General features: G+C 39.3%; 1 protein-coding gene across 1 annotated transcript in view; it reads left to right on the top strand.

Moving 5' to 3' along the window:
* The window catches only part of LOC134504781 (nicotinamide riboside kinase 2-like), a 256,317-nt gene that overhangs the window by 60,035 nt on the left and 187,102 nt on the right, over positions 1–9,180 (top strand). The window lies entirely within an intron of this gene.

Below are 9,180 nucleotides of genomic sequence, written 5' to 3'. Positions count from 1 at the left end.
CTCGATTTGATCATTGCACATCTTTCTGATAAATATATGGCTTTTTCATGATGTACCAGTGAAATATTTGTGGTTTATGAAATATACCGCCTTTCAGTCAAACAGGAGATCTTTGTTGTTGCTATAGTTCTTGTTCTTTTAGCAGTCTAAAAATAAAACCAGCCTTTCTAATCTGTGCTGCATCACAGGTACAAAACTTCTTGATGGGCTTTTCTGAACTGTGAGCATGGCAGAGGGAAAATCGGGACAAGGAGAAACTAGCATTACATGAGATCTTGCTGTCAGTTCCTAGGCATACAAAAGCTGGATTAAATGTAGGTCAGGGGTAGTCAACCTGTTGTCTTCCCAGTGTTTGGACACCTCATAAATTCCTTGCTGATGGCAGTTGAGGCTGATAGAAATCGATAACATCTAGAAGGCACACATCTTTGATGTGGGTAAATGTCATCACAAATGATATTAAAAACTAGATTTGGGGCAAAATTTCTTTGCTTTTGTATGTTTCTTCTAAAGAGCTTGGGACCAAAATTAATATTTTTGATGTTACATAGCAAAATCTATGGCTGAGCCTAGATGCTTTAGACTTTGGCTCTGAAATCTGAGGGAACCAACTGTAAAAACACACCTTTTTATAATTTCCTGCAAATAAAGTTAAAGAACTGAAAAAGAGGAGCTCAGTTTGAGGATGATTGAAATAAGAACCAATAGTATCAACTGCCTGCATATTTTGACTGATTAACTGGAATATGGTATAGTGGAAAATCAACGTCTAGGTTCTTCATTAAGTGACCTAGTAGTTTTTAGGAGCAATATTTATCCTCTGATGAAGAAAGTTTCTTTTTAGTGGATAATTTCATAAAATTTGTCAGTAATTTAGAATATATTACTATGAAGAATGAGCCATATATTTCAGGCAAAGAGTATAATAATTTTAAGAGCGTCTGGTTGATGAATGAATCTGCACAAAGTTGGTACTGTACCTTGATTAAACTATTTTAAAGTTCACTTATTGGCTTTCTGATGTTGCATGTAATTGGAACTGTCAATATGTCTGCCCATCCCAAGACAAACTGTATGTGTGTGTGTGTGTGTGTGTGTGAGAATTACGTATACACACACAAGTCACACAGATATGCAAAAACAAAATAGTAATCTTGCAGCAGAAAATTTTATGTCTAACCCAGAGGCCAATGGTAGAAACCTGAGTTTTGCTACATTGTGATGTAACACAAAGCCATATCACACTTAAGTTTTTTTTTAAAAAGTATGCCCGCCTATAAGACCTTTCTGGAAGTCAGATATTTCTGCACACACAAAATATTTATAGTAGGATATTTCAATTAAGCTATGGTTTACAGTGCCCATGTGTTAGAAACTGGGGTTTTGTTAGATCTGTACTGTACTTTGGAGTTTTTTTAAAAAAAACTGTAATTATATAATATACATTTGTTTAATGAAACCAATCTGTTGCATTACTGTGGATTTATTACATTGGTTATTAAACTGTCCACATACATGTTCTTCTACTATTCTTTTGTGGTATAAAAATCCTTGGCATTTGGATTTTGAGTTTCATCTGAGCTTGCTTTGGACTTCAGCTGAACAGATAAGTATGGTGTATATAATCTGCCTAGCCAAGCTTATGTCAGCACATACCACATTTCAGAGATAAGTAAAGAATTAACCAATCTAATGACATCTCTATGTGATTACAGTAACACAGTAACCAAATTAATTTCCTCTCCCATACACATTTTTAAAGAAAGAGGATATGCTACATTCAAAATTGCCATCTATCTGCTTTGTTATGGCACCCAATGATTGAGACTCAGCGGAGAGGAATTATTTTAACATAACAAGTTAAGGTGCAGTGTTGTTGGTCTGGTGTGCTGTGTGAACCCAGACAATTATGGTTTATTCAATAAACAATGGTTAATATCTGAATGCTGTGTGTGTATACAGCCATAGGAAGGAGCATAATAATTATGAAGCCATGATACAAATGAGCTAAAAGACCAACCTCTCTGTCCATGGCTGTTGTGGCAGGAGTTTGGGGAATGGAACTGCTGATGACAGCAAAGCAGGATATGTTTTCAAGTTAATCCTTTTAGTTCCAAGAAGTTGTTTTCTCTGTGGGAGATGGGTGGCCTGCCAAATGTATGTATGCAAATATATGTAATTGCTTTTGTTTCAGCAACAGCAGATTAGCTGCAGCTTCTCAATATGATTAAAGTTCCTGCGTGGCCAGGACAACAACACCTCATCTGCTACTCCTTTGTTTTTCTTGAGTTTCCAAGATGTAGCATTTCACCTTAAACCTTTGCCTTAAAGAGGAGTGTTAATATAGAAGAAGTGCACAGCTTACTTGAAATGTAGAGTTGCATGCAGGTTCTGTCGAAAGCATAGTTTTGTGAACAATGGTGCCAAGACATAAACTGAGTTGGGTGCTGAGTTTATTTCAAGCTGAATGGACAGTCTTCCTTGTATGTATCTGAACAAGACTATTATGTCTCCCCTAAATCTTCTTTTCTTCAAACTGAATATCCCAAATTCCTTCTGCCTATCTTCATAGAGCATGTTCTCAAGTACTTGTAATTCTAGTAAAGCAGTAGTAGATGGAGGAACAAGACATACAGAAGGCAATAGGTTGGCGAAGATTTGTATATGTACTTGTGCAATAAAGAAATCCCATTTAGCTTCATCCTGCCCTTTGGGAATTGGTTGGGAGATCTGTAATGAATCTATTCCAATTCAGCCTTCTATATATAGGGGGTTATCATTAGTTGGGCTTGTTATGCTAAGCCAGGATTTGTTTAAACCATGATTTGCTAAACCATAGTGGCCTGGTGTATAAGTAACACTGCGTTGAAATGGCTGGGTTCATATATTGCCCTAATAAGCTAAAAACAAACCATTTTATGGCCCCTAAATTTAGTTACATTTGCACAGGAGTTGGCTGTAAGAATGGCAAATGGTTGCTGTACTTCTTCTTCCTAGCGTTTTCCTGTTATCGCACGGCTGCTTTTTGGATCCTGAAACGCCACATTGCCTGATCGTCTGCATCTTCAGGGTGCAGACCCTCAATCTGCATGTCCTTATTGATGGTGTCTCGCCATCTCTGTTTTGGTCGCCCACGTGGCTGCCGGCCATCGATTTTAAGATGGTAAACTACTTTGGCGACAGTGGAAGGTTCCGCTCTAAGGACATGTCCATACCAACGAAGCTGGCTTTCTCTCATCTTCACTGTAATTAATGACACACCTAGTTGTTGTCAGATGGCATCGTTTGTGATGTGATCGAGCAGGGAGATGCCCGATATCCAACGGAGCACATACATTTCCATAACATGGAGGTGGCTCTCTGTACCCTTTGTTGCTGCCCAACTCTCGGTTCCATACAGTGCCACAGGGCAAATGTTTGTCTTATAGATCTTAGATTTGAGATGGGTTGGTATTTGTCACAAAGCACACCAGTAAGTTCTCACCAGCGCAACCAGGCCGCTGTACTGTAATGATTGCTGTACTAAAGGGTGAAATCTTCAAAAACTCTTCTTAGCGTTTTTCCTGCGCTATGGCAGGGTCCACTTGTCGGCATATCCGTCTCCATTTGGCTTGGTCCAAGGCATCTTCAGGGGTGGCGTTCACACATTCTTTTTTGAAATCTTCAAAAACCAAACCCAGAAAATTTTCCAGTGTCAGCCACTAGATGTCCCACTAACCATTAGCATTAAAACGCCTCTTGCAACAGGAATTTCTTGCTCTTTCATTTTCAATTCCAAGTTGATAACCTTCAATTCATGTTGAATATTATAGCCTCCTGAAGCCGATCAACCTTGCCTTGCATATATCAAAGATTATGGAGGAATGAAATAGGGCATCCTTTATTGAAGCTGTTGTGTAAAACTTCATGTGGCTGTATATAGATATGCAAAGCCTTTATATGTATAACCGTTTTGTTTTCTTTTTTGCCCTTCTTTTTCTTTTGTTTTGTTTCTCTTTCCAGGAAATAAGGTGGGAAATAATGCATCTCATCACAGTATGATTAGCGCTTTTCAGTTAGAATAGTATCTACACACTGCTTTTTCTTCTAAAGCGAAGAATAAATACATCATTTAAAAGAGAACGGGGACAAGGTTTCACTTTAGCAGCTCCTGTACATCAGAGTGTTAGAATTTTTTATATTTCCTTATCAGGTTCGTTTCTGAGCCGGGACCAAAGAAACAGGCAGTTGCATGAAATTAAGTTCTTTATTTTTCACCCAAGAGCAGAAGCAAGGACAGCAAGTTGTTAGGTGGGCAGCTGCACAAGACCCCCTCCTTACAGCACATTATATACATTCCATTCAACTCCTCCTTTAGAATACCATCCCTTACTCAGTTACCCATACTCCACCTTAACCTCATTCCATATTAGGAACTTCCTTCCTTCACTCTATCTTAACATCATTCCGTATAAGGGACGTCCATCCTTGCTAGGGCTCCTTAACCGACCGTTATTAAACAATGCCTTTCCTCTGGAGAAGCTATCCTTGGAATGTACACCTTATCTTGTTTCTATGGGCGTGGCTATCTATCAAGGTCTGTTAAAAAGGAAGAGTAAGAAAGCCAACAAATCTCTTCAAGGAAGTGTAACATGATTTCAGAGCCATAATACAAGTGCAAATGTTTCTAACATATGAATACTAAATATAAAAAAATGAATAGGAAATATATTTGTATTTATGTTCTATATATGTAAAATCTTCTATCAACAGAGACATTCCTTGTGACATATTTGCAAAGCCGTTAGGTAAAGGTAAAGGTTTCCCTTGACATTAAGTCCAGTCGTGTCTGACTCTAGGGGGCGGTGCTCATCTCCGTTGCAAAGCCGAAGAGCCGGCGTTTGTCCATAGACACTTCCTCTGTGGCCATGTGGCCGGCATGACTACACGGAACACCGTTACCTGCCCGCCAAAGCGGTACCTATTAATCTACTCACATTTGCATGTTTTCAAACTGCTAGGTTGGCAGGAGCTGGGACTAGCAACAGGAGCTCACCCCGTCACATGGATTCGAACCGCCGACCTTCCGATCGGCAAGCTCAGCGGTTTAACCCGCAGCGCCACCGCATCCAAAACCGTTAGCACAGAAAATAATAGCATTATTATAAATAATAATACTGCCCTAGTTTTATGCCCCTTCCATTTGCTTCAAAGAAATACAATACTCTCCAAAGTGCATTAGTGGGGTAGGTAAGAGGCTCTAAGGGCGGTGAAGAACTCATGAGTTGGTTCATGAGTGCTGGATTATTTAAACACATTTTTCTATCTTGCTCCTTCCCTTCCGATGTGCTCTTCTACCAGTCATGTCTTAAATCCATCTTTCTGCTGAAGTTCCTTGCACTCTTAATTGCTTTTTTGTGTTGATTGACACTGGGCAAAGAACCTCTTCCTTGGAATCCTTCTTCTGTACCAGTCAGTGGCTCTTGACAGGTTCAAAGCTGGGAGAACTGTTCTGGTTGTTCTGGAGTACGTTCTTCCTTGAAATGAACGTATGACAACATACTTGAGGTTTCCCTCAACATCCCTTCAATATTTCCTCAATGAACATTTGCACAAGATTTGTTGCTGGTCATGAGCTAGTTCAGCAATCCATGTATCATCCATATTTGGTCAGAATAAACCTAATGCAGAGCCTTCTTAAAGGAGGGAGGCTTTGGAGGCAATTGTCCCACTCCAAAGTATACTGTAGCATTTGAAATGATCAGCTGGATCAATATTTTTCATTCTGGGCAACAGAACAAATCATTTAAGCAAGGGATATTTCAGTATTATGCATTTCCCTACCTATTTCTGGTTTCTGAGCAATTGACTTCAATGGACAAAAAACAACAATGGAGAAAAAATATTGCATTGATGCCTGAGAGGAAAATATGTGCAGGAAGGATGGTTCAAATTCAGAATCTTAACAAGGCTTGATCCAGTGGAATTAGTAGGACTTAGCCATTCCTTTTGTTAGGTCTAATCTAAGCCTGGCTCAAGCTGGATGCATGCCCTATGCTGGCAGCCAATTCGTTCCACTATTATATCCTGACTCAGGTGGGTACAAATTGAGTGCCAATCCAAAACATTTCAAGTGTAGCCAGCCTTATTTCTATTGTGATGATTTATACATACAGTATATATGAAGGGAAGAGTCATTCTTGGGGTTGGCTAGTGCCTTGAAGTACCCCTCCCACATAAAGACTGAATACGACTCAGCCATCTGGACTTTATTTCTATTTCTATTATTAATGATAGGTAATTTTATAAGGGATTTTATATATTAATGTTTTGTTGAGTATTTTGTTGTAAACTGCCCAGAATCCCTCTAGTGAGAGGAGATGGGTGGTGACAAATTTGATGAATAAACAAATAAATAAATATAGATATTTTAATTTTGATCCAAGATGTAAAAAAAACATTACAAACATTACAAACAACACCGTGCATAAAGAACCCATTTGGTCTAGTAGATAAGGCAACGGGCTAGAAACCAGGCGACTGTGAGTTCTAGTCCCGCCTTAGGCATGAAAGCCGGCTGGGTGACCTTGGGCCAGTCCCTCTCTCTCAGCCCAACTCACCTCACAGGGTTGTTGTAGGGAAAAGAGGAGGAGGAAGGAGTAATAGGTATGTTCCCGGCTTTGAGTTATTTATAAAAATAATAAAGGCGGGATAGAAAATAAATAAATAAAAATAAAGGAACTTAAAAAATAAAAATACAGAATACATATTTTAGTTGTGTGATTTCATCATTTGCAAGAGCTGAGTGCTACTGAAGGAGGTTCAGTAGAGAAATTTGTACAAAAAGAATATGCTTATTTTTAAACACACAAATGCGAGAACAGTAGTTTCCTTCCTGAAAGTTCTCAGCTCATTTCCTTGCTTCAAGTTCAAGAAGTTAAGCAACCCTGAATTTTACCACCAGACGAAGATGGTTACAGAAAAAATGCACCTATATAGGAAAACCAGATTGCACAATTTATGTAAAGGGATTGGCTGTTGAAAAAAGAGGGTGGAGAGATTTTCTCTTTGACCTTGGTGGACTAAATGTTTTTGACATTTATGAATAGCTAGTTGACTTGATAAACAGCTCTTGCAGGGTGTGGATTTTCCTATATTTCACATTATCATGTAATAACCAGATTTCAGGAAGCAGGGAGAAGCCTACAGTTTTTATCCATATTCAAATGCTATGCTAAACAGTGCCATTATTATGCAATTTCTTGTGGCTTCATGAGTCATTTCTACTTTAGTTCCTCTTACAACTTATTTAGCAGTTTACTTTTTAGATTTGCATTCCTTAAATTCTAAATTGGTTCTTCATTGGGATGGTTCTCTCCTCCAACCTCCTTGAATGCAAATAATTAAATGTCACAGCTGGGATTATGGAACCACAGTTCTGCAATGGCCCAGGCCCTCCAAAATGTTCTGTTGCTTCTTTTGACATTTCTAACAGATGAACACACAAACTGTCTCCATCACCAGCCTTTCCCCAACAGTCCCAGTACATTTGGAAAGTACGAAGTTGTGAAGGCTGTTTCACACCATTAACTTGCATCTATTCCCATAACCCCAAAACACATCACTTCTACTCCTCTGAATGGCAAGAACATAGGGGCATGATATTGTATTGGAAAACTGCCAACTCACTTTGTAATTTCTCTAGAGTTTTTAATGCTATCACAAAAGCTGTACCTGTCAGGCACAGACACACCCTAGGGTTTCATCATAGTATTTATTTCTCTCTCTTTTTTTAAAAGTCCAGAGATTTTCAGAGGGCAGGGAAACCACTAGCAAAAACTGCAGAAATAACTAGAATGCCATAGATCTCTCTGTCTCCCTCCCTTATAATGACATTCCCTGGTAGAAGATAAATTTCTTCCCTGTTCTTACATACACCCTGAACATTTGTAGAATTACTATGTGTTCATTGCATTTATACCCCATCCTGTTCCTAAGGGTTTATTGGGCATCTCCATCCATGACTGCCTCCTATTTCATTGGGTTGCATAAACAATCACAAAAACAAGAAAGATTGTCCCACTGATGGGAAGAGTCTCTTGACCATCTGCATTGAAAGAAGGCCTTCTCTGGTGAATGCTTCAATATGTAGAAAGTTACCAAGTCAGGCTTGTAGGTCCATAAGACCTCCACTTGGTTAAAGTGGAGGTGGGGAATCTGTGTGCCTTCAGCAAAGATTGAACGACAACTTTGAGCATTCAAGGGAGGTCCTATTTGAATGTGACTGGGGCAAAACTTATGGCTCCTTTACTAGAGCTGCAAAGGCATTTCCAAGGCCAAGACTGCTTCTGGTTGGATGTAAATTTGTCATCTTGATAGCAACTGAACATCTGTTGTAGCACTGAACTGCCATCTTTCCCAGTTGGTTAAATGGCAGTCAGGGAATGTTTTGGCAGGTGAAAAACAATATTTATCCTTTAGCCCTTTATTTGTTCTGATCATGTGACACAAGAATGAAATTGTGCTCCTAACCTCACAAAGGATGGTAGTTAAATGTACATTTGTTCCTCTTGATCCAAGGGATAAAGAAAAAGAGGTTTTAGTGGTGATGGGGGGGTGTTGCTTTATTACACCTATTTAGATATGGGTTCATATCAGATGACACTGATTATGGACTTTTGTACACTTTTGACTCAAAGGAAACTTTAAATTGTTTCTAATTTACCTGCATTTACAATGGGCAAGTCACAGATTATGCCCTTTGCACCTGTTTCTGTGATACGTTTCATCCATTTAGATTCCACTTCTGTGGATGTCTATCAGCCATAAAATTTCTTATCAACAGTGCATCGAGAACAACAGTGCTATTAAGTGAGTTCTGCTGGGCACAGGTGAGAGCTGGTATGCTGTAGCAGTCAGGATGCTGGACAACAGTTAGGGAAAATTGGGCTCAAACCCACCCTCAGCCATGGCAGCTAGCTGGATGACTATGGGACAGTCACAATGTTGCAGCCCAATCTACCTCACGAGGTTGTTGGGAAGAAGGCTGGTTTTTGCAACCTCGACTCCTGGAGGATGTCAAACCAACAATTTAAAAAGGCAAAAAACTACCTATCTCTCAGCACATGGCAGCACCTAGCTGTTCTTTTTTAGAGTCAGAATCTAAGCAGGCTGGTAAATACCTGAAGAGACTTCCAGGAC

The sequence above is a fragment of the Candoia aspera genome, chromosome 13, assembly GCF_035149785.1.
Source record: "Candoia aspera isolate rCanAsp1 chromosome 13, rCanAsp1.hap2, whole genome shotgun sequence".
NCBI classification, from domain to species: domain Eukaryota; kingdom Metazoa; phylum Chordata; class Lepidosauria; order Squamata; family Boidae; genus Candoia; species Candoia aspera.
Note: the sequence above shows the minus strand (reverse complement) of the source record. Positions and strands in the feature narration are given on the sequence as shown.